Source organism: Giraffa tippelskirchi, chromosome 6 (genome assembly GCF_054371585.1).
Source record: "Giraffa tippelskirchi isolate mGirTip1 chromosome 6, T2T-mGirTip1v1.2.pri, whole genome shotgun sequence".
Taxonomy (NCBI): domain Eukaryota; kingdom Metazoa; phylum Chordata; class Mammalia; order Artiodactyla; family Giraffidae; genus Giraffa; species Giraffa tippelskirchi.
In genome coordinates, this window is record NC_137280.1 from 94,596,357 (window position 1) to 94,623,853 (window position 27,497).

Below are 27,497 nucleotides of genomic sequence, written 5' to 3' on the forward strand. Positions count from 1 at the left end.
TAGGTTTAAAATTCCATCACATGGGCTTCCCTGGTGGCCCAGTGGTTAAGAATCTGCTTTGCAGTCAATGAAAGGGACACCAGTTTGATCTCTGGTCCGGGACAATCCCACATGCCTCGGAACAACTAAGCCTGTGCACCACAACTACTGAGCCTGTGCTCTAGAGCCCATGAGCCACAACTACTGAGCCTACGTGCTGCAACTACTGAAGCCTGTGGACCTAGAGCCCATGCTTCCCAACAAGAGAAGCCACCACAATGAGAAGCCTCTGCACTGCAACTAGAGAAAGCCTGCATGCAGCAATGAAGATGCAGCACAGCCAAAAAAAAAAAAAAAATTCCCTTATATGAAACACTGCAAGAAGCAACCCATTAGAATATGGCGAAATCATCTTATCAAGTCCCCATCAGCATTTTCATTAAAACAAAGTAGAAAAAAATCAGCATTACCTAGAGCATCATGTCATGAAAATGTTTTCATGATATATGTGTTGGTGTGGACTGGGCCTCTGAGTAAAATATATTTGCTGCTATGCTTTGTGGTCAAAAATGTTTGAAAACTACCCATTTAGTGGTCAAGAGTGTGGGATGGGGCAGCAGACTGCTGGCGTTGGAAGCTCTTACAAGCTGCTTCATGCAAATTTACTCATTTTTCCCCCTGGCCTCTGTCCTCTGATCTGTAAAATGAAGACAGCACACAGTCTCTCTCAGGATGAGATTATGAGTTTTAACTGATGATTGTTTTGTCGATAAGTCGTGTCTGACTCTTTTCGACCCCATGGACTGCAGCACCCCCCTACAGGCCTCCCTGTCTTTCACTGTCTCCTAGAGTTTGTTCAAATTCATGTCCATTGAGTCGGTGATGCCATCCAACCATTTCAACCTCTGCCACCCTCTTCTCCTTTTGCCTTCAATCTCTTCTAGCATTAGAGTCTTTTACAATGAGTCGGCTCTTCACATCAGATGGTCAAAGTAGTAGTGGAGCTTCAGCTTCAGCTTCAGCATCAGTCCTTCCAATGAATATTCAGGGTTGATTTTCTTTAAGGTTCACTGATGTGATCTCCTTGCAGTCCAAGGGACTCTCAAGATTCTTCTCCAGTACCACAACTTGAAAGCATCAATTTTTCTTTGTGGTCGAACTGTCACATCCATACATGACTACTGGAAAAACCATAGCTTTGACTGTACAGACCTTTGTTGGCAAAATGATGTCTCTGCTTTTTAATACACTGTCTTAACTGAGTGTATGAAAAATGCTTAGAGTACTTTCTGGTATATAAGGACAGTTTAGTCAGTGTTGACTATGATTACTTGTTGAATGAATGAATGAAATCTAACTTTCCCTTGAATTGCCCTGCCTGCCTTTTCTCAGAACAAGCTTTTTCTCCTAGAATTCCAGCCCCTTCTCCCAAATGACTATTTATGTTTACTTTTTTTAGTGTCAATCACCACCACCCCCGCCTCCCACACACACACAAAAACCCAAACTCTCCCAGGGTGTCTTGTTTGTCCCATTCAAAAGTTGAACCTCCTGGGACTTCCCTAGCAGTCCAGTGGTTAAGTTTTCGCACTCCCAAGGCGGGTGGGGGGCATGGGTTCAATCTCTGATCGCGGATCTAGTATCTAATATGCCAAGGGGCAATGCCAAAAAAAAAATTGAACCTACTACCTGGGAGTAGGGAGGAGGGGGAAAGGTTGGCAAACATTTTCTGTGAAGTATCAAATAGTAAATATTTTAGACTTTGCTTATGTCATCCCATCTTTGTGCAAATACTCAAGTGTCTGGTGCCCAACTCTATGGGACAACTTTCCGTGTCCTGAGGACAGGTTTCACGGAAGACAATTTTTTCCTCGGACTGGGAGGGGAGGTATGGTTTCCGGATGATTCAAGCTCACTACATTCATGGTGCACTTTATTTCTATTATTATTAAGCCAGCTCCATCTCAGATCATTAGGGGTTAGATCCCCGAGGCTGGGGACTCCTCGCTTAAGCAAATAGGGAAGCTGTGTTCTGATAAAACTTTATAGGCACGGGGCTGGTGGAATTTGCCCCACAGGTCTTAGTCTGTTAACCCTTAAAAGAGTTGAAAATACTGGATTCAGTAAAATAAAATAGACTTTCATGTATTTTCCACGTGCTACCAAAGATCCTTTTAATTTTTTTACCACTTAAAATGTATATTAAAATTCCCAGCTCGTGGGCCATGAATATAAGTCATCTGGCTTGCAGATCGGATTCTGCTGACCCCGGGTCCAGACTGTACCAGGACGCCCGGCAGTAAGGAGTCTGGGTCCCCAAAACTCGGCCTTCCGGGAACTGCGCCACCAGCACCGGGCCAGCGCGCGCCTCCGGCCTTCCAACCCTCCTTCGCAGCGCGCGCCTCCCGCCAAGCCCCGCCCCTCTTCGCGGCGGCTGGTCAAGCCTCGCCCTCTTCACGCCCGCTGACAGGCACTGCACACAGCCAATGGGGAGCCGCCAAGTCTTGCGCCCCGCCCTCATCGCGCCCGTTGGAGGCGGCCGTGGGCGGGCCGTTGGGGGGGTGGGGCGCGGAGCCTGGTAACCGTTGCCGATAACAACGCCCCGCCCCGTCGCGGCAGGAGGGCAGGCGCGAGGCAGGCAGGCGGGCGGGCGCCGGGAGCCGGAGGAGGAGCGGCCGCCGCCGCCACCGCCGCCGCCATAGAGACTGTAGCCGTGGAGACTGTTACTTACCAACGGGGACCAACACGCAGCAGCAGCCACCGCCGCCGCGGGAGCCGTTGCCCGAACTCCCGGCCCGAACTCCAGGTGACCGATGCGACCGCCCCGGGCTCTGCCCGGCCAGAGAGTGCGGGGGGCGGCGGGGATCCCGATCGGGGGTCGAGGGGCGGGCAACGCAGTCCCTGCCGTTCACCCCAAATGTCCGAGATGGCGCGCCCGCGGGACTTCCCTCGTCACCCCGAGTCCCGAAGTCGTAGCTGAGTTTGGGGTGCCCGGGGGGGTCCCTCTTTTCCTTTTAACCAAAGTCAGGGAGAGGTGGGGACCCATCGCCTCACTTTTTTCAAAACTTTCTGAGCTGGGGGCTCCCGGGGAGCCGTCTTTCACTGTCACCCTCAACTCCCCGAGTTGGGGGCGCCCCGAGAACCGCTCTCAAACTTTTACCTTCAAACCACCTGAATGTGGGACTCGTGGGGAACTCCTTCTCACTCTGACTCCCCAAATCTTTAAGCTGGGTACGCCCGAGGACCCCTGTCTCACTCTTTCCCTCAAACCTCGAATTGGGGGGCGCCTCGGCAACGCCTGTCGAACTCTGACATTTAAACTCCTTGAATTGAAGGCGCCTAGGGGCTCTTCCTGTTAATTCCCCAAATCTCTGAAATTGGGGCGCCCGGAGTCACTTCTCTCACTCCTAAACTCAAATCGCTGAATTGAGAAGGTCTAAAGCATTCGTTCTCACCTCGTTTTGACCTCGGCCCCAAATTCTGAATATGAGGGCTCTCTGTAACCCCATCCTCACTTTTAAAACCCGAAGTCCGTGCGCTGGTCTAGAGGGAAGAACCGCTCCCCTCCTCTCTTTTTGACCACAAACTCCCGAGAATCGGGCTTCCCGGAGATCCGTTTCTCACCTTTTCACCAAAAAGTTTCTCGGGTTTAGGGCTCCTCGGACACTTCTCGGCTCTCTCTCCTGGTAACCCCGCATTCCACAGTTTGGGGGCTCCTGGGTCCGCCGGTCCCTCCGCGCCCCTCAGGAAGCCCCTGTGCACACCCGCAGCTCCCATGTTAGGACTGATCGCGAAGCAAGAAAAGTTTCACCGAAAGAATTTTTTTTTTTAAATCATTTTGTAAAGGGTTTGTGGCCCAGACTGCTCGGTGGCATTTTCTCCAGGGGTTGTTCCAGTGCTTGGGTGTGTGTGTGTGTGTTTGTGATAATCCATCTCCCACCCCGACCCCCCTCCCCCTAGTCTCTTCCCCCATCCCGACCTCCCAACCCCCGCCCCCAAATGCTTTTTGATTCTTTTTTTCTCCCCTCTGGGACCTGCCAGCAGCGCTCCCTCCAGCTTCGTCCCCGTTGGTTTTTCTCGCTACCGTGCTCGGAAAAGTTGGGTTTCCGATCCTAGTGGCTATTTACAGGGCCCCCGGGGCCCCACAGCCTCTGCCATTCTGGCTGCGGCGGCGGCGGCGGCGGCGGGGGTGGTTCACCGTCCTAATTTTAACCTCCTGGTTGCCCCGCAGGAATGAGGGAGAAGGGCAGGGTGCCGCACGCAAGTCCAGGGCTGCCTTTCCGCAGAGAGCTCATTCCTCGGCTTCTGGGTGTTTTAATTATGCGCCGCCCCCCCGCTCCCCGCACCCCCCACCCCCCACCCTGCAGTCCCCACCATACAGTTATTTTCTTGCTCTGTGCCTCTGTGCATTTAACTGTCAGTGCAGGCTGTCACGAGTTTCCCCCCTCCCAATCAGCTTTATCTCTGCAGATCCAAAATATCAAACCTTATGCAAGGCTCTCCATGTCAACGAAGACTTACCCAACAAAATAGTAATAATAGTAATAACAACAGCAGAAAACATTAACAATAGCAATTTTCTTTGTTGCCTGCAGGTATTGGCAACACATTTTTATCTTGTTACTTAATAATCTGAAACATTTATTTGTTTGCTTATATGAAGACCCTTATCCTCTGTGCTGGGGAGTGCCAGGGGCTGGTTACCTGTTCTCTCTCCCACTCCAGTTTAAAAACTTGGACTGACTCTAAAATAATCTTAGAAATGGCTACTCATCTACTCTGGCCAGAGAAAAAGTGTGTATGGGACACCCCCCACCCCCTGGAAAGGAATTTGATTTCCTTAATTACTGCTGCTAATTTTGCCAACAGGCTAGGTAGAGTATGGGAGGGGACTGGGTAGTCTTTTTTTTAAAAAAGATTTCTCGTATGATGGAAAAGATAACTGGATCCCAGATCCTGTGCTATTGCAACTGATTTGGGTCAGGAAATGAGTTCAGAAACACTTTGCCCCTGTGATCCAAGCCGTATGACTTACTTAACCCTGAAGGTGTGTTCCTCTCATCCCAGATAAACCTCTGAGATGCTGAGAAGGGGAGTCCAGGAAGAGAGGGACAGAGTTATTGGTGACACCCCGTAAGAGAACAATTCCTTTGAAATTTAGCTGATACGTGCTTTCTGGGTGCTGGGTACATATCACCTTAATATTTTTCTTTTAACCATGTTGATCACTGAAGCACTGCCAGGATGGAGCTAGTCACCAGAAATACACACACCAGGAACTTATCTGGCTCTCATTCTTTAGATCTAATTTGTAAATTCAGATTTGAATTAAAATTAATTAATATGAATTTATATTTGATGAATTGAACTTTCATTAATCATAGAATTGAGTCATTTTAAATGTAGAGTTTTGGTAGTCACATGTGGTGGTTTTACTCATAAAATTCCAGGGCCAGGAGGAACCATATCTTATGGTACATTTGGCTCTTTTTAGTTAATGCAGGTTGTCCATTTATTTATTTAAAAAATATTTATTTACTTTTCTGGCTGTGTCAGGTTTTAGTTGTGGCATGCGGGATCTTAGTTCCCTGACCAGGGATCGAACCCAGGTGCCCTGCATTGGGAGTGTGAAGTCTTAGCCACTGGACTGCCAGGGAGGTCCCAACCACTTATTTAATCCCAACCATTTATTTAAATGACATGCTCCCTGCTACACACCTACATATTTGTAAAATGTAAACGTTTTTTTCAAAGCATGGGAGGTTCTCAGAGAAATTCTCCCTCATCAGACCCTCACTGAACCCAAGATAAGCCAAGGAATTCTTATCAGAAAAGGCAAACAAAGAGGGAGAACTTGAGAGGAAGACCCAGAATTAAGGGGATAAGGAGTGGACGCAGAGGATGAGGGGAAGGGTTGGGGAGAGCCCACCAAGTGGGTTGGCTGCTGGGGCAGGTGAAATTGGCAACCCTGAGAGGTAGCTTAAGGGCAAGGGCTTATAGTCTCCCAATCTGTTCCTCTGAAGACTCCCAGCTCCCTTAGTGAGTATCAGCTGGCTTCTCCCAGCTGCTCAGGCTAATACTTCGGAGTCATCCTCCAGCCCTCTGTGTGTGTGTCTCTGTCTGTCTTTCTCTCTCTCTGCTTCTCTCTCTCTCAAGCCATCAGCAAAAAGAGCTAAAATCTGACCCCGCCTCGCCACCTCCACCATCAGCCCCTGGTCTAAGCCTCCAGCGCCTCATGCCCAGATGCTTCCAGTCATTCACTGAGGGTTGTATCATGTCCTGTTGTGTATTCCTCAGCTCAGAACCCACCCATGGCTCCCATCTCACTTGGGGCAAAAACAGAAGTCCATCCCCCAACTGGGGCCCCCAGCCCAGTCCCTCTTTAGCCTAATCTCCAATCCCATGTGCTTGCCTTCAATGTCATGGGCCTTCCCAGAGTACCTCAAACCCTCTGCCTGGAAAGTTCTTGGTCCAGGCATCTGGGGACTTCGTCCCTCATAGCCTTCTAGCCTTTTCTCAAACTCACCTTCCCAGGCCATCGACTTGCAAGTGATGGTACCCTTGTCCCCTCTCCCCCGGGCTTTCTCTCTCCTTCACATTTATCACTAACACCTCATATATTACATAGATTGATTTTTATGATTGCTGTTCCCTCGTTAGAATGTCAGCTTGATGCCAAAACGCTCTGGGTGTTTTATGAACTTCCGTATCCCCCGGGCTGAGAATCATTCTGGCACTGAGTAGGTGCTTGATAAATATTTGTTAAGTGAATCAGTAAATGATCTCCATGCACCTAATGGGAAAGCGATGTGAAAATGAAGAGCTGCTCTGTATCTACCATATCTCGCCTTCTGTATGACTCAGTACAGCTCAGATTGGATGAATGAAGTCAGTGGGAAGAGGGAAGGAAAAGGATGAGTCCCAACCCTGGATGCTGCACATGTGGGCTCTGGGCCTGGCAGAGAAGGGGGTTAACGTTTATTAGCTCAGTGATTTCAGGTAAGGTTTGGCATAGGTGAAAGAGGTAATCACTTACATTTTTTTTTTTAATATATATATATATATTTTATGTAGACTGTTTTTAAAGTCTTTGTTGAATTTGTTACAAAATTGCTTCTGTTTTATGTTTTGGTCTTTTGGCCTCCTGCAGCATGTGGGATCTTAGCTCCCCAACCAGGAATCGAACCCACACCCCCTGTATTGCAAGGCAAAATCTCAACCACTGGACCACCAGGGAAGTCCCCACTTTATGGTTTTGATATTAGAAATAATATTATAACTGTGTAGCCCAAGGCCTGGCACAGAATAGGTGTATGACAGAGTAGCTATTATTATTGCTGTTGTTATTTTTATTATTAGAACAAAACAAAGAAGCAATGTGGCCTGCCTGGGATGGATTTTTCAGTTTGGTTTCCTGACCACCAAGTGCTGAGGAGACATTCAGTAAATACATCTTGCTCCATTGAGTGGGTGAGCCTTACATGGTCTGTTTTAAGTTGGGAAATACCCTTCAATTGCATAGAAATTCTCTGGTACAGATATGGCGTCTGCAAGCGTGAAGCTCTAGGCAAAACCAAATGTCACCAGAAAAGTAGCTCACATCTTGGTTGGGGTATTAGTTCATCTGAAATTACTCCCCAAACATCACACTTTTGGATGGGTTATGCCAAGCACCCAGCTCAGCCGGCAGAACCTCCAGATGAGAATGTTTAAAAACTGGTTTCCCCTCTCTGTTATCCCTGGCGCTTAGGTGCCAATCAGGTCGAAATCTGGAAATCAGCTGCTCAGTGGTGAGAACCGGCCTGGTGTTCGTGCCAGGACTTGAGTTGGGCCCTCAGGAGCAGACTGCCTGGCCTTACTCCTTGTTACACCTTGCTTCTTTTTTTCCTAAAATGCATTCCTATTTTATGATACATAGGTTTTGTATGTTTCAAAGCAGGGTTTTGTGCCCTGGCAACCTCATTTTTAATTCCAGTCAATTCTATGACTTTCCAAGAAATATAGTTGACTTCCCAAGCCTATTGATGGTACATACAGCAACTGGATTTCAGACCCTGTGAATTAGATTATACGTCCACATGCTGTGTTTAAAAATGGAGGAAAAAAAAAACCTTATAAAGCCATTAAAAGCCTAGAACTTACTTGTTATGGCCCAATATAGTGATGATTTGTCATTTACTATGTAATGAAGCCCAGATATGCTATATAATGTGAGCCTGTTTCTACTAAGATCTCTGCAGTTACTTTGAGTGAGTATGTGTGTGTGCGCACGTGTGTGCGTGTGTGTGTGTGTGTGTGTGTAAGAACTGGGCTATGGTGTCCAGGGGAGCTCTTCAGGAGGTGATGGATGAGCTGAGACTAAACTGATAAGAGTGAGTGGCCCTGTTGCAGTTCACAGGGAGAGACTTTTGGGGGGGGCAGCAGGTGCAAAGGTCCTGTGGCAGGTGGAATCACCTGGCCCTGGTGAGGGCAGAGAAACGTGGCTGTGTGGCTAATGACTGGTGAGCAAAAGGAGGAGACACAGAGGGCCTCAGGGGTCATAGGGAGCAGTCTGGCTGCTATTCTAAGTATAAATTAGGTCTCGGGAGATTTAACCTCCTCCTGTGGCTGTCAGAGCTTTGGTGTCCAGTCGTTCACTGGAAGACCTACTTTCTGAACCTCTGCCATTTCTTCATCTCTCACTCATTCATTCATTCATTTGTTCATAGCTCTCCAAATCAAACACTATCCTGTGAGGTTACAGAGACTAAGACCAGCTAGGAGAGGGCTATGGCTTCAGAACAAGGATGGGCTGGAGGTCTCTCCAAGGTCCAGCAGGTACACAGAGGAGGCAGGCGCTCACCTGGAGGGGCCACGAAAGGTGTCCAGGAGGAGGTGGGCTGGAGTGGAGCTTTGATGTGCAGGCAGACAGGTGGGGAGGGCTGTGGTGCGACTGTGTTTTCTGGAAGCTGAACACAGGAAATGGGGGAGACCAGGCTGGAGAGGAGAGCAGGTGTCGGCACGCATGGCCTGTTTTTGGAAGTGAAGGCTTGCTGTGACACGGCCACACTCATCCACCTACGTAGTCTCTGGCTGCCCTTTAGAGGCCTCGGTGGGGTGGACTATTTGTGATGGGCACAGAATGTGAAACTCAAAGCCTAACATATTTACTGTCTGGGCTTTTACGCGGACAATTTGCCTACCTCTGACTGGATGAGTGGGACTTGTCTGGTGTCAGGCCGAGAGGTTTGTTGGGGAAGCTCTTTACGATCCGTTGGGATTTTGGTAGGTGGAGTGGAACGCGTGGCCTCTGGAGGCTGGTGATGGAGAATCATGGCTGGTGTGGTCCAACCCCAGGGTGACAGGGGCCTGGCCGACTACAGCAGCCAGGGATGCTTGGGGAGAGAGAGGTGCAGGGTTCTGGGGGCTCCAAGGGCCCAGTGACTTCTTGTGGGACAAAGGACTGGGAGGAGTCCAGTCTGACTTTGGGGATCAGGCAGAACAGGCAACTTCAGTGAGTCAGTGGTCCCAGGAAATGCTAGTGGGGAGAAGGGCAAGGAGTTGAGGCATGGGCTTGGCTGGCTTGAGACTCATGGGGCCATCAGCAGGCAATGTTCCACCAGGCTACTGGATTTTGGGGTCCAGAAACGGGGAGGGAGGCAGTCCAGGCTGGAGGTCAGGATCTGGGTCCTGTCAGCACATCATTGGTCATTGCAGTCATGAAAACGGATGCACTCACTCAGGGAGAAGCCAGAGAGTGAGAAGAGAAGGCCAGAGGCAGAACCATCCAAATTCCAGGAGCAGGAAACCAACCAAGAGTCAGAGGAAAGCAGTTTTTAAAAAATGATAACAAAACACAATGACATAAAATTTATCATTTTAACCCATGTTACCTGCACAGCTCAGTGGCACTAGGCATATTCACATTGTTGGGCAACCATCCCCGCCGCCCATCCCCAGAACTTTCTCATCTCCCAAACTGAAACTCGGTCCCCATGAAACACTGACTCCCCACCCCGTCCCCCAGCCCCTGGCCCCAGCATCTACTTCCTATCTCTATGGCTTTAACTCCTTGAGAGACCTCCTATGGGTGGAATCAGACAGCATTTGTCCTTTTGTGTTGGTTTCTTTCACGGAGCTTTATGTCCTCATGGTTCATCCAAGGTGTAGCAGGTGTCAGAGTCTCCTTCATCTTCAGGGCTGAATAATATTCCACTGTGTGGATGGACCACAATTTGTGTATCCATTCATCTGTCGATGGACACTTGGGCTGCTTCCACATTTGGCTCCTTGAATCATGCTGGACAGAGGAGGTTTGGCAGGCACAGGGGGAACCAGGCAAAGAGCTCTGAAGACAGAGGAGGAAGCAACTCAAGGTCTGAGCACCAGAGGGTGAGATTTGGCAGAAACCAGAGAGATGATCCAATGGGGACAGTCCCCCAGTCTCCCCTTCCAGGGGGAAGGATATGTCTCCAGAGAAGGACAAGAGGTTTGGCTCATGACTCACAAGTGCCCATCTCCTCGGCAAACTGTTGAAATCACACTAATGATATAGAAGCAGCCCATTCCTGAAGTCGCAGCAACACTTAATTATGCTTGTATTTTTAAAATGTGAACTGTTTATCTTTTGGAGACAGCGCCATGTTTCCAGGATACATTTCTGTCTAAAGGGTGACCTGCAGGGTAAGGCCTGGGAAGCAATTTCCCCCCAAAATCAACAGCCCACAAAAATGTGTTCCAGCTCCACCCATCTAGGAAGCACCCAAAGAAAACACCACGCGGAGGTTCCCCACCTCGCCTGTCCTTCTCAGAATACGCACAGATGGAGCCTGCTGAAGTAAAAATAAATTCGGAATTCCAGACCCACAGAAAAGAGCTTGAAGCATGTGCTTGGATTTTTAAAAGAATTCTTTATCTTCTAGAAGAATTCACCTTCCTGGGGACTTCTCTGTGTTTAGTGCTCTCTAGGGTCTCCACCTGTTCAACCAGTACTATGGACCCCAAATATCAAACATCTGAGTCACTTATAGTTAGCCAAACACTTAAGTGTATTCATATATCATCGTATTCCCCATACGATGGTGAAGATGATAGAGAAATTCTAAATTGCTAGCAGCCATTTGCCACTGACATTCGGACTGGAAGTTAAAACGTGAAGTGGGTATAATTCCAGAGCTCCTCAATTGTGTAAATCAAGGCATGGTGATACGGCCAACTCTTAAAATGACAGGCAGGCATGAATAGGAGTTATTTCTGGAGACTTTCCTGGTGGTCCAGGGGCTAAGACTCTGGGCTCCCAATGAAGGGGTCCCAGGTTCCATCCTTGGTCGGGGAACTAGATCCCACAGGGCGCAGTAAGATCCCACCTGCGTTCTGCAACTAAGACCTGGGGCAGTCAAATAGAGAGTTTTGTTTTTTTTTAAGAAGAAGGTATTTCTGGAAGCCCTGTAAAAAACAAACTCATCGCTGGCCTTAGTCCATGCCTGACCGAGCCTTTATCACTGGGACTGGACTGTGCTCGTTGGGGAAACTCGGCAGGGACCGGAAGAGACTCACCAATGAGCGATTATCTAGCTGAACAAACTGCAGGATGGCGGAGTAAGACGCGGTGGCCCCGCCTAGATTCTGATTGGGAAGTTTCTCCCTCCTTCCAGTGTGTGGGGTCTGTAAGGCCTCGCTTCTCCGGGTCTTGTAGCTCTGATGACCACAGCAGCCCCACCGGAGCCCGACCGTCCTCTTCCCTCCTGTTCTGGAAGGAGGGTTTCTGTAGTCTTAGCTCTGCAGCAGTAAGCACACTCGGAATCACTCCCGTATCCTGCACGTAGACTGCGTGCCTTGGGCTCCCAAGTCTTAACCTTCCTCTTCATTCCCTCGCAGTCCACCCCACCATGGCTCTTCTGGGCTCCGTCAGGAGGAGGGGTTGGGCACATTATCTCTGCTTTCTGTAGCCAAACAAATGGACTGGCCCCTCCCCGTCGTTGTAACCACGTGGCACTTAGCTCCGTGTTCAAGGCTTGTCTCCATCTGGTCCCGCTTCTCTTCATTACCCGTCTTTCACGACTTCTCTGCATGGGCTTTGCGATGCTTAAAACAGGTCTTATATTTGGATCTCCCCTGTCTCTGAAATGTCATTTCTGCTGATGAAAACTTGCCTCTTCTCTGATGCGCTCTTGCCAGGGACCCTTGAGATAATCATTGGTGAAATAAGTGGTAAAGCATAAGAGTAGGCCAGGTTTCTCCAATGCATCACTGTTGACTTTGGGGCCCAATTGTTCTTGGTGGGACGGTGGGGAGGCCGTTCTGGGCCTGGTAGGATGTTGAAGAGCATCCCTGGCCTCCAGCTGACGAGAGCACCCACTCCAGCCCCCAAATCCTGATGACAGCTGTGTCCCCGGTACGTGGCAAAGGCCCCCTGGGGGCTAGAACTAGCCCCTAGTTAGGTACCCCTGGATCGATCTGTCAGAAGTACCAGGGCATGTAGATTTCACATCCCATGCTGCATGAACGTGCCATCATGGCTTATGTGTCTCATTTCCTGTTCTCAGTTGTGAGCCCCCAGGGACAAGGACAGCTGTCCCTGCCACACTTTCCACACGTCTTTGTACTTCACACGTGAGTGACTCAAACACTTGAGCCAGAGAGCTCTTCAGGCCTACATTGAGTAGTGAGCAAAAATCCCGAAATCCTTGCCTGAGATTTGGTAACCCTCAAAACTCCGTGTTTTTCAGTTTGGCAGTTGCTCAGAAAGTTAAACATAGAGTTACCATATGACCCAGCATTTTCATTCCAAGTGTGTACCCCAAACAATCCAAAACCCACCATGTCTACTCCAAAACGTGTACATAATGTTCATAACATTACTCATAATGGCCAAATGTGAAAATGACCCGAACATCTGTTTGTAGAAGAATGGATACACAAATGTCATGTACCCACATACTTGAATACTATTTGCCAACTGAAGCAAATGAAATACTGATAATACTACAACAGGGATGACTCTTGAAAACACTATGCTAAGTGAAAGAGGCCAGGCCAAAAAAAAAAAGGTCACATATTATATGATTCCATTTATATGAACCATCCAGAATAGCAAATCCACAGAGACAAAAAGTCACTTAGTGGTTGCCAGAGGTTTTGAGGATGGGGATGTGGAATGGGGAGTGATTTGTAATATATAAAAGGTTTCTTTGGGGGATGATAAAAATATTCAGGAATTGAATAATAGTGATGGTTTTACACATTTGAGAATCAGTAAACTTTATATTTAAAAAAACAACAACCTGTATTTTAGATTCAGCTTAGATTAACATTCCAGCCCCTTCAATATATAGTTTTGTTTTGTTTTGTACCAAATCCCCGAAGAAATTTTAATCAAAGACCCCTGCTGCTAATTGACTCTCCTTTTGGCCCAGCCAAAATCCCAGGTCTCATTCTTTTCCAGAAAGCCGGGCTCTTCCTGGAGACAGGAAGTCTTACCACCCAACTGCTGCTGGGTCCTAAAGCCAGGAGCCACACACACAGTTGTTGCTGCTGTTTTTTAGCCGCTAAGTCGTGTCTGACTCTTTTGCGACCCTGTGGACTATAGCCCACCAGGCTCCTCCGTCCATGGGATTCTCCAGGCAAGAATACTGGAGTGAGGTGCCTTTTCCTCCCCCAGGGTATCTTCCCAACCCAGGGAATGAACCCGTGTCTCCTGTGTTGCAGGCGGATTCTTCACCGCTGAGACCACAGAAGCCCATGCCATACACAGTGGAGGACGTTTAAATGCCTAATTTTACATCAAGCCAGTTGCAATGGCTTGATTCATATTCGTTTGCTTTGGAGCTTTTCAAAGATTTCACTCCATTAAAAAGTCGATTTGAAACAAACATATTTACGTCAGTTAGATTTATTTCCTCCACAAGACATGGAACTCAAAATTTGTGAAAGGACTCTTCTTTCTGCAGTGGGATAGGGCCACTCATCACTGTTTGGAACCAGATTTTATTTATGGTGGTTCTGGTCATTTGTAAAGAATGCCAAATGCCAATAAAACTTCACTTATGGGCACTGAAATGTAAATTTCATGTCATTTCCATGTGCCACAAAATATTTTGACTCTGACCTTTTTTTTTTTTTGGACCATTAAAAAATGTAGAGGGACTTTACTGATGGTCCAGTGGTTAAGATTCTTGGCTCCCATTGCAGGGGTGACACAGGTTCAATCCTTAGTTGGAGAACTAAGATCCCACATCTCTCGATGCAGCCAAAAAGTAAACAATAAATTAAAAAAAATTTTTTTTTAAGTAAAAATCATTCTTAGTTTGTGGACTGTACAAAACCAGGCAGCCAACTGAACTAGACTTGGCCTTGGGCATGGGCCATGGTTTTCTGACCTCTGTCCTGTGATAAAGGATGGAGTCCAAATGCATTCACAGCCTGTTTTCCCCAAGAGCCCCCAGCCCACACCCTCTGCTCCAACCAGCCCAGTCTCTCTGCCCTTCTCCTGGTCCCCACCCCCAGGACACACACACTTGCCTGCACAAGGTTCCTGCTCTTGAACTGCCCCGCCCTCCCCATCTACCCCACCTCACCCCTCCACCCCCATGGAAAGGTCCTGTTTGTCCTGCAGCATCCAGCATGGGACAGTCTCAGGTTCCCCGCCCCAGGGTTTATCGTCCCAAGTTCTACCTGGAGTCAGCACCTGTCACCTTTGGCTCCAGTGGAGTTATTTGTGTGTTTCCTTTTCTCTCTTCCCTGGTGGCTCAGATGGTAAAGAATCTGCCTGGAATGCAGGAGACACGGGTTCAATCCCTGGGTCAGAAAGATCCCGTGGAGGCGGGAATGGCAACCCACTCCAGTATCCTTGCCCAGAGAATCCCATGGACAGAGGAGCCTAGTGGGCTACAATCTATGAGGTCCAAAAGAGTCGGACACGACTGAGATACTAACACTTTTCTCTCTCACACAGTATAAGACCCCTGAGGACAGAGACTAGGTCTGTCTTTGTGAGGCACCAAATAATTTGTTGAATTGACTCTAGTTCTTACTAGATCAAAATCTGACCATTCTCTGAAATCATTTCGCTTATTACTTTCTAGTCACAGTTGGGTGACTTACCCTAGGAGTCCCCTGGATCACGATTGTCCAACGGAGACATAAGGTGAACTGTGTGTAATTTAAAATTTTCTAGTAGCCATGATCTCAAAAATAAAAACAGGTGAAATTAATTTGAATAATATTTTTTATTTAACGCAGGATCTCCAAAATATTATTTTTTTAAACCACAGCATCTATATGAAGCCATTTTTATTGAGGTAGTTCACATCCTTCTTGGGGGGCTAAGCCTCTGAAATCCAGTGTGTGATTTACACCCAGCACGCATCTCAGTTCAGGTGGGCCACATTTCAAGAACTCAGTAGTAACATGTGGCCAGCGTGGACATATTGGACAGTGTGGGTAAAAGTGTCAAATGAGGTCAGGCAAAACCTTTAGGTCATCCCTATTCCTTTTGTTTATTGATTGGCTGAGTGAGCTTCTCTTTTTGATGCAAGGGCTTGGTTGCCCCACGGCAGGTGGGATCTTAGTTCTTTGACCAGGAATCGAATATGCGTCCTCTGCCCTCTGCGTTGGAAGGCAGAATCTTAACCACTGGATCACCAGGGAAGTCCCCATCCCAACTCTTTTTAAAAGACAACCACTAAAAACAATAATAATGATGATAAAAGGTGACCAGTCTTTGAATTCTTGACCGTCTTCAGTACTTCCTAGTCTCTCAGTTTGAGGTCCCTCACAAGATCTGAGGAGCACAGGTCCCCACACCTCAAATGTTTGCCATTTTCTAAAGTGATCACGGTTGAAGTTTGTGAACAGGTGTCCACTCCTGGCTGCTGGGCAGTTGGATCCCAGAATTCCCGAGGGACCATCTGGGGACTTTGGGATCCTTGTGCACAGTTCCTAGAGGTCTGTTTACTTCCCCTTTTCCCTTGCGGAAGTCATATCTTTTCACTGTAGAAAAAATCCAACTCGTATTAAAAAACAAAGAGAGGAAAGAGAGCCTCCGGCTTCCTCCTCTTCTCTCCTCCTGCCCTTCCCACCAATGATAAAGTTCAGTGTGGTTGCTTTCCAATTTTGTATGCAGATAAAACATCCTCACTGATACTTTTTTATTCTTCCATTGAAAGGTAACTGATAAAAATTCACCCCTATGTAAAATGTACAATTTCATGGCTTTTAGTATCATCACAGGATTATGCAATCATCACTGCTATTTCTAGAACATTCCATCACCCCAAAAAGAAACCCCATGACCCTCCCCCAGCCCCTGGCAACCATTAATCCACTCTGACTCAGTGGACTTGCCTGTTCTGCACGTTTCGTATCAATGGAATCATTCACTCGGGCCTTTTGTGACTGGCTTCTCTTACTGTCATGTTTTCAAGGTTCATCCACGTTGTGGCGTTGTCAGTACTTCTTCCTTTTTCATAGGCACATTATGCCCACTTTTCTGCATGTGCTCTTTTCATCTGATATTTAGTCTGTGTCTTTCCTTATCACACTGTGTGTCTGCTGCATCTTTTTATGTTGACTGCTTGAGATTCCTCTGTACAGATGTGTCCTGAGGCATTTACTTAGCTCCTTATTAAGGGCATTTCATTCGTATTTTTCACTTTCATCAGCAATGTTGCGGTGAATGTCCTCATCCGAATATATTAATGCATTTGGTGAGATGTTTGCAGATTCCCAGAAGGGGAATCGCTGGGTGGAAGGGAACTTCCTTTCTTTTGCATTAGCTTGTTCTCATGTTCTCACTCCAGTCTGGCAGCGGTGGTCACTTCCAACCGTGTCCTTGCCTGAAACTACCCCCTCTTCTCCCACCCCACCCCCAGCACCATCACACTCCTTCACAATCTGCCTGTCCTTTACCCTTAACTTCCGGTCTCATTCATAGCATAGCAGGTCACAGACCTTTGGACAATCAGGTGAACTTGTGTGTCCCTGCCTGACCACCAGGATAATGCACAATGATCACCCCCTTTGGATCTGCCCGGGATTTCAAAGATTCTGGGGCTCCTCGCCCCCTCTCCCTGGACCAGCCCATTTCGCAGCCCACGTGCGGTTGACTCAGCCCCGTCCATCACCACCAGCTGCGCCACCGGTGCCTCTGGGGGAGGCCCAGCCATTCGGCAGGTTTGTGCCGACACAAGTTCACGCTTGTTGACTTTGAGCCGAGGCTTGCGTGGCAGCAGCACTTCCCCACTCCCATCCCTTCCAATTCCCTGTTGGTACATGGTTTCCAGCTGTTGCCTCGAATCCCCATCAAAGCATTTGCTCAGCTGTGGTGAAACCAGATGACCGGTCCCTCGGGGTCATCGTCCTCCAGTGCCGGGTGGGGGACCCGCTCCTACTGGGGTGTCTCCTCCCAAATGGGGACCCCGTTTCTCGTGCAGCCTCTAGATGCTGCTCTCCAACCTGTTTCTCCATGTCATTTGACTTCTCAAAGAGTATACACTGTGACTCTACACAAATGACATAAAACCAGGATACAGACCTTGATTTTATACCAAGTTGAATAAAGTTATCCACCCCTAATCAAAGCTGTCCCCCCACTTTAAATGTAACAGATCATATGTTTCTTTTTAACATCCTTGAAGACTTCTGAGACACCTAATTGGATTTCCCTTCATTAGTTTCATGAGTATGAAATCTTCTAGAAACTGCCTGCTCCTTTATCCTCCGGTGGTGAGGTTCACTTGGAAGGAGGGGCATAGTGCAGGAAGTCTTCATTTCTCTCAACTCTCAAACTAGGACATATTCTCCTTTCAAAGTCCTGATGGTGGGAAGCCCGCCCCTAGCTATCCCCTCCTCCCTCCTTTCCCGAAATCGGTTATGTTTACGGGACACATCTGACCAAACATTGTGGCATTTTAAAAGCAGACTTTCTTACACCTTCCCCCACGTCACTGAGGTTTTCAAACAGAAGGTCTCTTAGGAATAGTGTGTGAGAAGGATTTTTGTCTCTTAACCAAGTTTACTTCTGAAAATGGTAGAATTCCAAATGAGTTAGCTCTCAGGCCTAACTTCCTCATGGTTGGGAGTGGTGCTGTATTTCACTTCTTTCCAGGTAAAGAACAAAGGGACAGGGACTTCCCTGAGAGTCCAGTGGTTAAGACTCCACACTCTCAATGCATGGGACCTGGGTTCAATCCCTGGTCAGTGAACTAAGATCCTGCATGCTGTGGAGCAGCAAAAAAACTAAAAATAAAAAAGAATATGGGAACAAATTTGTTTATAGAGCATCTTGTTTGCTACTTGTCTGCCATCTGCCCATACCTGCCGGGTCATTTTCTTTTAATTGAGATAAAATTCACATAACGTAAAATTCACCATGTTAAAGTACAATGCAGTGATTTTTAGGATATTTACAATGTTGTGTATCTTTCATCACTATCTAATTCTAGAAGTTTTTCATCACCCCAAAAACAAACCCTATGCCTGTTACGAGCCCCTCTGCATTTCCCCTCCCCTAGCCTCTGGTGACCCCTAACCTACCTCCTGTCTCAGTAGATTGGCCTGTTCTGGATGTTTCCTATAGTGGCGTCCTATAATCAGAGGCCCTTTGTGACTGACTTCTTCCACTGAGCATCATGTGCCAAAGTTCATGGATATTGTAGCAAGTGTCAGTGCTTCCGTCCCTTTTATGGCTAAATTATATTCCATTGTTTGCATGGACCACAATTTGTTTATCCGTTCATCCGGTAATGGACATTTAGATTGTTTCTACCTTGGGGTTATTCCAAATGATGCTGCTGTGAATGTTTGTGGACAAGTTTTTGCATAAGCGCCGATTTCCATCTCTCCTGGGTGACTACCTAAGAGTGGAGTTGCTAGGTCATATGGTGACCAACTTCTAAAGGAGCTGCCAAATGTTTTCCACAGCAGCCACGCCATTTTCCATCCCCACCAGCAGCGTAGGAAGGCTCCAATTTCTCCTCGTCCTTGCCAACACGGTCTTCTTTTCCCTTGTTTTTATTATAGCCAACCTAGTAGGTGTGAAGTATCTTGTGGTTTTTAATTTCATTTTCCAAATGACTGGTGATGTTTAAGCAAAATCTTTTCATTGCTCATTTGTATACCTCCTTTGGAGAAATGTCACCTCAAAAATGTGAGCTTCTACAATTTTCTTGCATCCACAAATTCTTTTCCTTTGTGAAATGCCCAAAGACCCTGAATCATAAAGATGGGGGAGATGCGCATCAGAGCTACATGGAGGGGGTGGTAGGGGGGAGTGAGGGTCAGAAGCCGCAGGGCAAGAGGGCTGTCCTCTCTCTCCCTTGTGACCCAGCTCCTGCTCTGGCTTGTGGGCACATCCTTTACAGAGACTTCCTGACATCCTGCATCCTCCTGCTTGAGGAGGGAAACTGGATGGGGATGTGGGCGATCACCCACAGAGTGTCCTTGATCTCTGGATGCTCAGATTTCCAACATGCAGTTTGTCATGACATGGCTTGTTGGACACCTGTCCATTTATCTACCCTCAATTGTTTTAGGCTCCCTCTTAGAGATAAGAATGATTATTATTATTATTACTATTTTACATTTTAAAGTGGTAGGAAAAAACAAAACGAACAATATTTAGAAACACATGAAATTCCATGAAACTGACATTTCAGGGGCCATAAGTGAAGTTTTATTGGTACATGGCCACGCTCATCCATGTACGTATCAACTGTGGCAGCTTCCGCCCTACATCGGAGGGGCTGAGTAGTCTCCGAAATGAACACCTAACCCTAAAACATTCACTGTGAGGCCTTTTACAGGAAAAGTTGGCCAAGGGCTGGTCTCCCAGTTCTTCTGGTTATATTTGACCCGCACTGGGTACAGCATAGTGCGTGTATGAACATGATGCTGGCTTGGAGGTGTATGAACACTTAGACTTACCGGCACTGTTTAACATTATTTTTCACTTCCTTTAAGACAAAGGGGATAACATTTACTGTATTATATTCTCCTGGTTGCTGTAATTAAAGAGTCTTGGTCTGGCCACCCCCATCCTGCAGGCTGCGTCCCCTTTCTTCCTGTGTCTGTGAGGCCGGGCCTTCCCCTGTCCCCAGCACCCTGGCCGTTCTCTCTGAGCAGCCTCCCCATCTTTCAGGCCCAGTGAGCCGGGCTGAGTTTAGACCAACACGTAGAGTAGGCAGGTCCTCTGCCTTCAGGAAGCTCCAGTTCTTCTTCCTTTGGATCTCCTGCTCACCAACACTCAGCCCTGGTGGCAGTCCCCCGTGGACAGGTCCCTCTCGGAGGGTCACACTTGCTCTGGAATTTGGTGCCCGAATCAAGGCGCCCAAGAGTGATTTCTGAAATAAATCACTGCTCATGTGGGAAATCCAGCATCTAGAACCATTGTATTCATGTTGGAACAGATGCGTAGGAAGTCAAAATGTGGGGACTTCCCTGGAGGTCCAATGGTTGAGACTTCATCTTCCAATGCAGAAGGTGGTGTTCGCTCCCTGGTTGGGGATCTAAGATCCTGTCTGCCACTTGGGGCAGCCAAACAAAGGAAAGAAAGACAAGAAATAGACAAATATCTGAATAAACATTTTTCCGAAGTCAATATTCAAAGGGCTAAAAAGCACATGGAAAGATGCTTAATATTACTCATCATTAAGAAATATATGAATCAAAACCACAATGAGATACCACTTCACACCATTAGAATGACTAGTACTGAAAAAAAAAAACCAGAAAATAACAAGTATTGGCTACAGGGTAGAGGAGTTGGAAATCTTGTGCATAACCAGCAGAATGAAAAATGGTGCAGCTGCTGTGGAAAACAGTGTGGCGGTTCCTAAAAATATTAAACATGGGAATTACCCTATGGTCCTGCAGTTCCTCTTTTAGATAAATACCTAGAGACTTGGACAAATACTTGTACACCTGTGTTCACAGCAACACTAGGCCTCCGGGGTATTCTGGGCAGGTGCCCTGCTCCTGGGAACCTGGGCACAAGAAGGACTATCACAAAGGAAAAAAAGTAGGATTGATGTGTTCAGAGTCATTTGAATGCCTGTATGATAGCAGGTATTTTTATGCCAGGGCTTCCCTGGGAGCTCAGTCATAAAGAATATGCCTGTCAAGCAGGAGATTCGAGTTTGATCCCTGAGTCGGGGAGATCCCCGGGAGAAGGAAATGGCAACCCATCCCAGTATAGGAAATCCCATGGATAGAGGAGCCTGGTGGGCTACAGCCTCTGAGGTCACAAAAGAGTTGGACACAACTGAGCGACTAACACAAAATCATTTTTACGTGACTGTGAAGATGAGTAAAAAATTTTTTAAAAATTTAAATTAAACATTTAAAATTTTGTTACATTGTTTAAGACATGCATCTTAAATGACCATCGGAAACAGTGCAGCATGCCACATGCAGGGGCCCAATCTGGCATGCCACCTATTTTTCAACAGGTCCCACAAGCTGAGAATATTTTCTTCGTGTTCCAGTGATTCAAAAAAGGAAATCAAAAGAATAATATTTTGCGACACATGAAAATCATATGAAAAGCAAATTTCAATGTTCATAAATTAAGTTTTATTAGAAGAGAGTCAGGAGTAGGGTGAGGCCAGTAAGACAGTCACCTTGGACACAGAATGTAAGGAGAGGCCAAAGAAAACCCAGCTATCAACACAAATTGTATCCTTTTTTAAAAATTTATTTTTTTTTTAATTGAAGGATAATTGCTTTACAGAATTTTGCTGTTTTCTGTCAAACCTCAACATGAATCAGCCATAGGTATACATATATTCCTTCCCTTTTGAACCTCCCTCCCATCTCCCTCCCCATCCCACCCCTCTAGAGTAGTTAATACTCTGGTTTGAGTTTCCTGAGCCATACAGAAAATTCCCCTTGGTTATCTATTTTACATATGGTAATGTAAGTTTCCATTTTACTCTTTCCATACATCTCACACAAATTTTATCTTGATGCAGTATTGGAAAAAAAGCAAAATCAGGGACTTCGCTGGTAGTCCAGTGGTTAAGAACCCGCCTTGCAAAGCTGGGGACATGGGTTCAATCCCTGGTTGGAGAACTAAGATCCCACAAGCCACGGAGCAACTAAGCCTGCGCACTGCCACCTTCTGGAGGCCTTGCACTGCAATGAAGATCCTTTGGCTGTAACTAAGGCCCAAGGCAACCAAATAAGTACATATAAATACATATTTTAAAAAATCAAAATCAATACCAGAAAAATCCATGATGACCACAGTATCAGAATCTTAAAGACAGGATTAGTGTCTCCAGTTTTTCTCACCTGCCCCAGGTTCATTCCTTGTGGAAGGTCCTGGGCAGGTTTCTAGAGATAGTCACTGAGAGGAATGGCCTCAACAGAGAATTTGGGGGCCGTGAAAGCAAAACCACTTATGCTCTGGCCCTTTATAGAAAGTTTGCCAACACTTGATTGAAATCAATTTATTCTGTTGATCCCAAACAGCGAACAACTATTAATATAACCAAAATACAGATTCAACACGTTGTCCATTGCCTCTGCCTTAGGTGCTCTTGTTTTAGAAAAAATGAGCGTACGCTTGTATTTCATTTTTGGATAATGGTATTTATAAGTCAATAGGGACAGTTAATACTGAGCTCATCAGCAAGTCAATGCTTGCTGTGATAATCTACCTGCATGAAAATAATAGAGGCCACCACTTTCTTTTTTTTTAATATTTATTTATTTGGCCATGTTGGGTCTTAGCTGCAGCATGCAGACTCAAGTTCTCTGACCAGAGATTGAACCTAGGCCCCCTGCATTGGGATCAAGGAGTCTTAGCCACTGGACCACCAGGGAAGTCCCCATCATTTACTTTCATGTTGACTAAATACTTAATGAGTTAACCCTTCATTCACTGGGGTGACTCTACCTTGGCTTCTTTACAGAATGGTATTGTTCCTGTCCACCTTCCATATCTAGGTCTTCAGAAGCTCGATTAGGAACTTACGGAGCATTAATGATCAGTAAAATTTGAAATAGTAAATGCCACACAAGCTTCCTCCTCCCTGATTCTCCTGCTTTTACTCTTTATCCCGATAGTCTGAAAAGAGGGCTCTTCTAAGAACATGAAAAGTTGAAAGTAAGAGTCTCAGTCATGTCTGACTGAAGTCTCCAGGCCAGAATACAGGAGCAGGTAGCCTTTCCCTTTTCCAGGGGATCTTCCGAACCCAGGGATCAAACCCAGGTCTCCCGCATTGCAGGATTCTTTACCAGCTGAGCTACAAGGAAAGCCTCTAAGAACATAAGTGAGATGATAGTGTACCTCCCTGGGGCTTCCCTCACAATCTAAAATAAAATCCTGACTTCTGGCTGTGCCCATGGAGTCTCTGCTGGCATCTCTAACCCCCCTGCCCTCCTCTACTGAAAGGCCTTTGCACCTGCGACTCCCAATGCTGGGAGGGCTCACTCCCACCTCCCTCCGGGTCTGGCCTAGTGTCAGGTTAGTGCCACCCTCCATGGCACCCCTAACTGGCCTGTCAAGGCCCCCTTCTCCCCCGGGACCCCCGACTCTGTCCCCCATCAGATCTCTGGAATCACCTTGTGTTTCTGGTGACTGGTTTCTTATCTGACTCCCCTGCCCAAGGATGTTGGTGCCCCAAGCTGGGCCGTCATCACCTGTGAATCCTCAGAGCCTAGAACAGTGCCTGCACTTAGTAAATTCGCGCTGTTCCTTTGGTTCGTTCGTAGTGGACAGTTACATACACACACTCCCAGATTCTTGTAACCACCATCCACTCAGAGGACAGAGAGCAGTTCCGACACCCCAGTGCATTCTCTTGAGCTGCCCATCTACAGTCAGACCCTCAACCGCCCGCCCCCCCTCCATCCCCTGGCCACTCTGCTCTGTCCCTGACCTGCGGTTTCGCCTTCTCCACAACGTCATGTAAGTGGAGGTGCACAGCATGTACCTTTACCTTTTTTTCAAAAATAGCCATTTTAACCACTTTAAAAAAAATAATTTTATTTATTTTTGGCTGTACTAGGTCTTCATTGCTGTGCGGGCTTTTCTCTAGCTGTGGTGAAAGGGGACTACTCTCTAGTTGGGGTGCACAGGCTTCTCATTACGGTGGCTTCTCTGGTTGCAGAACACAGGCTCTAGGGTACTCAGGCTCAGTAGTTGCAGCTCCTGGGCTTTAGAGCACAGGCTCGATAGTTGTGATGCACTGGCTTAGTTGCTCCGAGGCATGTGGGATCTTCCCAGATCAGGGATGAAACTGGTGTCCCCTGTGTTGGCAGGCAGACTATTCACCACTGAGTCACCAGGGAAGCCCGGCATGAAGCTTTTAAGACTGGCTTCCCTTACTCACTGTGATGCATCTGAGACTCAGCAGGCTGATGGGTGTTTCAGGAGTTTGTTCTTTTTACCACAGAGTCGTATTCCATCATGTGAATGTACCACAGTTGCTTTATTCAGTATGGTTTCTTTTAATGTTCAGTGTTGAATTAATATCAATATTAAAGACTCCAGTCATGAGAGTGGCAGCGTACTGTAGACCAAGTAGGTTGAATAGTACCAGTATTCCCTGCTGAAACAGCATGCTGTAGGTACAGCCTGCACATTTACAAGAACTGACTTGCCTTCAAGTGCTTACAAATGTATCACAATTTTTTAAATGATACATACGTAATACAAACGGGGCTTCCCTGATAGCTCAGCTGGTAAAGAATCCCCCTGCAATGTAGGAGACCTGGGTTCGATCCCTGGGTTGGGAAGGTCTCCTGGAGAAGGGGAAGGTTACCCACTCCAGTATTCTGGCCTGGAGAATTCCAAAGGGTCCCAGAGTTGGATACAACTGAGTGACTTTCACTTTCAAGTAATACAAACAACCCTACATACAATTTTTTTAAAACCTATAAAGGGCCATCATCTGTAGAAGTCATTAATAAATATAAGTTTCTCTCTCATCCTCCTGTCTCCCTCGCCTCCTGTGACATAAGCATTGTTAATAGTATGTGTGTCCTTCTCGACTTTCTAAATAGATTTACCTATTTTATAGCACATGTCTCTTATGTGTGCTCAGTCGGGTCCAACCCTTTTGCAACCCCATGGACTGTATAGCCCGCCAGGCTCCTCTGTCCAGGGAATTTTCCAGGCAAGAATACTGGAGTGGGTTACCATTTCCTCCTCCAGGGGATCTTCCCCACCCAGGGATCAAACCTGAGTCTCTTTCATCTCCTGTATTGGCAGGTAGATTCTTTACCACTGCACCACTTAGGAAACCCTTATAGCATATATATCTGCATTTTATATATATATTTGGCTACACCTGGTCTTATGTTGAGGCTTGTGGGATCTTTAGTAGTTGCAGTATGTGGAATCTTGTTCCCTGACCAGGGATGGAACCCGGGCCCCCTGTGTTGGGAGCTCGGAGTCTTAGCCCCTGGACCACCAGGGAAGTCCTGATAGCTTAATTTTTTTTTTTTATTAGAAAAAATGCCATATTTTATTGATCACCATTTATGAGAATCCTACCAAAACACTACAACCAACTGGCCTTGAAGAGAAATAGCACAATGACAGAAAACTCAAAATACTATACCTTTGAGGAGCCTGCAACCAGGCCAATTGAAAATCAACACACAACTCCCACCACCCCACACACAAATATGAACAGGTTATATAAGGAAGCCAAGGCTGAGAAAACACATTGGAAGACAAGGAACATGCCCACACGTGATCTGTGTGCAGGGTTTCCTTTTAATTTTTTGAACATAGATTCTTTCTCAAATATTTGAAAATCTTGTGCCAAGACACCGTAGATCTTGGAGATCTTTCTTGGAGAAAGTACCTCATTCTTTTCAATGACATCCTGGTATTACAGCAAGGATGTACCATAATTTATTTGATGATTTCCCTAAATGATGGGCATTTGAGTTAGTTGCAGTGTTTTGTGACTTCAAATAATGCCACCCAGAATGTTGCCCGTATGTCCTTTTTTTTTTTTTTTTAACAACTTTATTGAGATAAATTTCACACACACACCATCACTTTGGCCCATTTAGAGTGTGCAGTTCAGTGGGTTTTTGTATATCCAGGGAATGGAGCCATCACCAGTAACTCCAGAACATTCCATCATGCCAAAAGAAACCCCATGCCTATTAACGGTCACTCCCCAACCCTCCTTCTCCCTAGCCCCTGACAACCCCCCACCCACTCTCTGTTTCTGTGGGTTGCCTATTCTGGGGGGACTGTGATCCAGTGTCATCTTCATAACAGCAGTGCGGCAGGGCTCACTTGGAAGGAAAGCTGCCACGTTTGGCATGATCCTGGGAGAGAAACAAATACAAAGTCTTGGGCCAAAATGACAAACCCCACAAGTATGCCCTGGAATGAACTACAGCACAGAGCACGAGGCGCTCCCTAAAGGGTTGATCTGGCTCATCTGTTTTGAAATCCCAAATAGCAAAGTGCATAACTGCTTTGGGGGTTGCAGGTATTTAAATAGGTGAAAACCAGCCGCTGATCTTGGTTGCCTTCGAATGGAGTGAGTTAGACACTAATTAACACCTACTGAACATCTACTGTGTTCTGGGCCATCTTTGTAGGCTTCATTTTATTGAACGAAGCAACCACCCAAAGCAGACAGAATTTATTTTCTCTGTTTACAGAGAAAGAAATGGAAACTCGGAAGCGTTTAAGTCACTGGCTGAAGGTCATCACCCAGCCAGCAAATGGAGGGTCCAGGATTCAGATCCGAGTACCTGCTTTCAGCCATCGCATTGTATTCTGGGGGCGGCATACTTTGCTGGTGCTGTGTGTCGGGTGGAGGGGGTGGTTCACATGTCCAGGACAATTTCTCCCTCATCCACTGTGGGTACAATCAGGACTCCACCGGCTCCATCTCTGACCCTAATGGACAGATACTCTATTTTATTCATTTTGCAGGAATTGTACCAAACTTACAAAGCAACTTTTTGCATTATAGTTGGATTAGGTGCTTAATTTAAAATAGATATACTTTGTAACCTTTATAATGTGTAAGCCAGATAAACTGTTAATGCTTTAGAACTCTCTAGGCCGTATGAATGATGGCAGTTTCTGTGTTACCCCTGTTAAAGACCCTGCCCGTTCCACATCTGTCCCCTTGGTTGCTTCGCACAGAGCTATCCCTCACTCATCTTCTATCTTCCTGAGTGTTGACCTTGACCAGGGCACTGCACAGAGCCCCTGCCACCCGGGGAAGGCCTGTCTAGAGGTTGTCAGGTGGTCCTTGTGTGCTTGTCCATGGTCATTCACATGTAAGGATGAAGCACATTTGCTGTTTGCTAGAGAATCAGAAACCTGGTGGATTTCTCTCAGTGTCCCACATCCTCAGGGATGCTCTCTGAATCAGCAGAACTGAGCAGTAGGCCAGGGAGATGCTGAGGTCCCCAAAGAGGAGCGTTCAGTCCAAATTACTGAGCTCAGCCATCCACAGTTAATCTAACCTTCAGCACCACACTTGTGTCCTGAAAAAGAGAATTTCACTTACACAGAGATGCAGTTGTATCTTCATGATTCCAGCCCACAG

The 27,497-nt window shown here is 46.8% G+C and overlaps 1 protein-coding gene across 24 annotated transcripts in view; it reads left to right on the forward strand.

Annotated features, from left to right (window-relative positions):
* The first annotated feature begins 2,598 nt into the window (after positions 1–2,598).
* The window catches only part of RFX2 (regulatory factor X2), a 93,188-nt gene continuing 68,289 nt past the window's right edge, over positions 2,599–27,497 (forward strand). For 19 of the 24 annotated variants that reach the window (XR_014056522.1, XR_014056523.1, XR_014056524.1 and 16 more), the window contains exon 1: positions 2,599–2,785. The gene's annotated coding sequence lies outside the window, so the exon portion shown is untranslated. Of the gene's footprint in view, positions 2,786–7,338; positions 7,450–27,497 lie in introns of all 24 variants that reach the window. The other 5 variants (XM_081499403.1, XM_081499401.1, XM_081499406.1 and 2 more) reach the window with 1 other exon arrangement.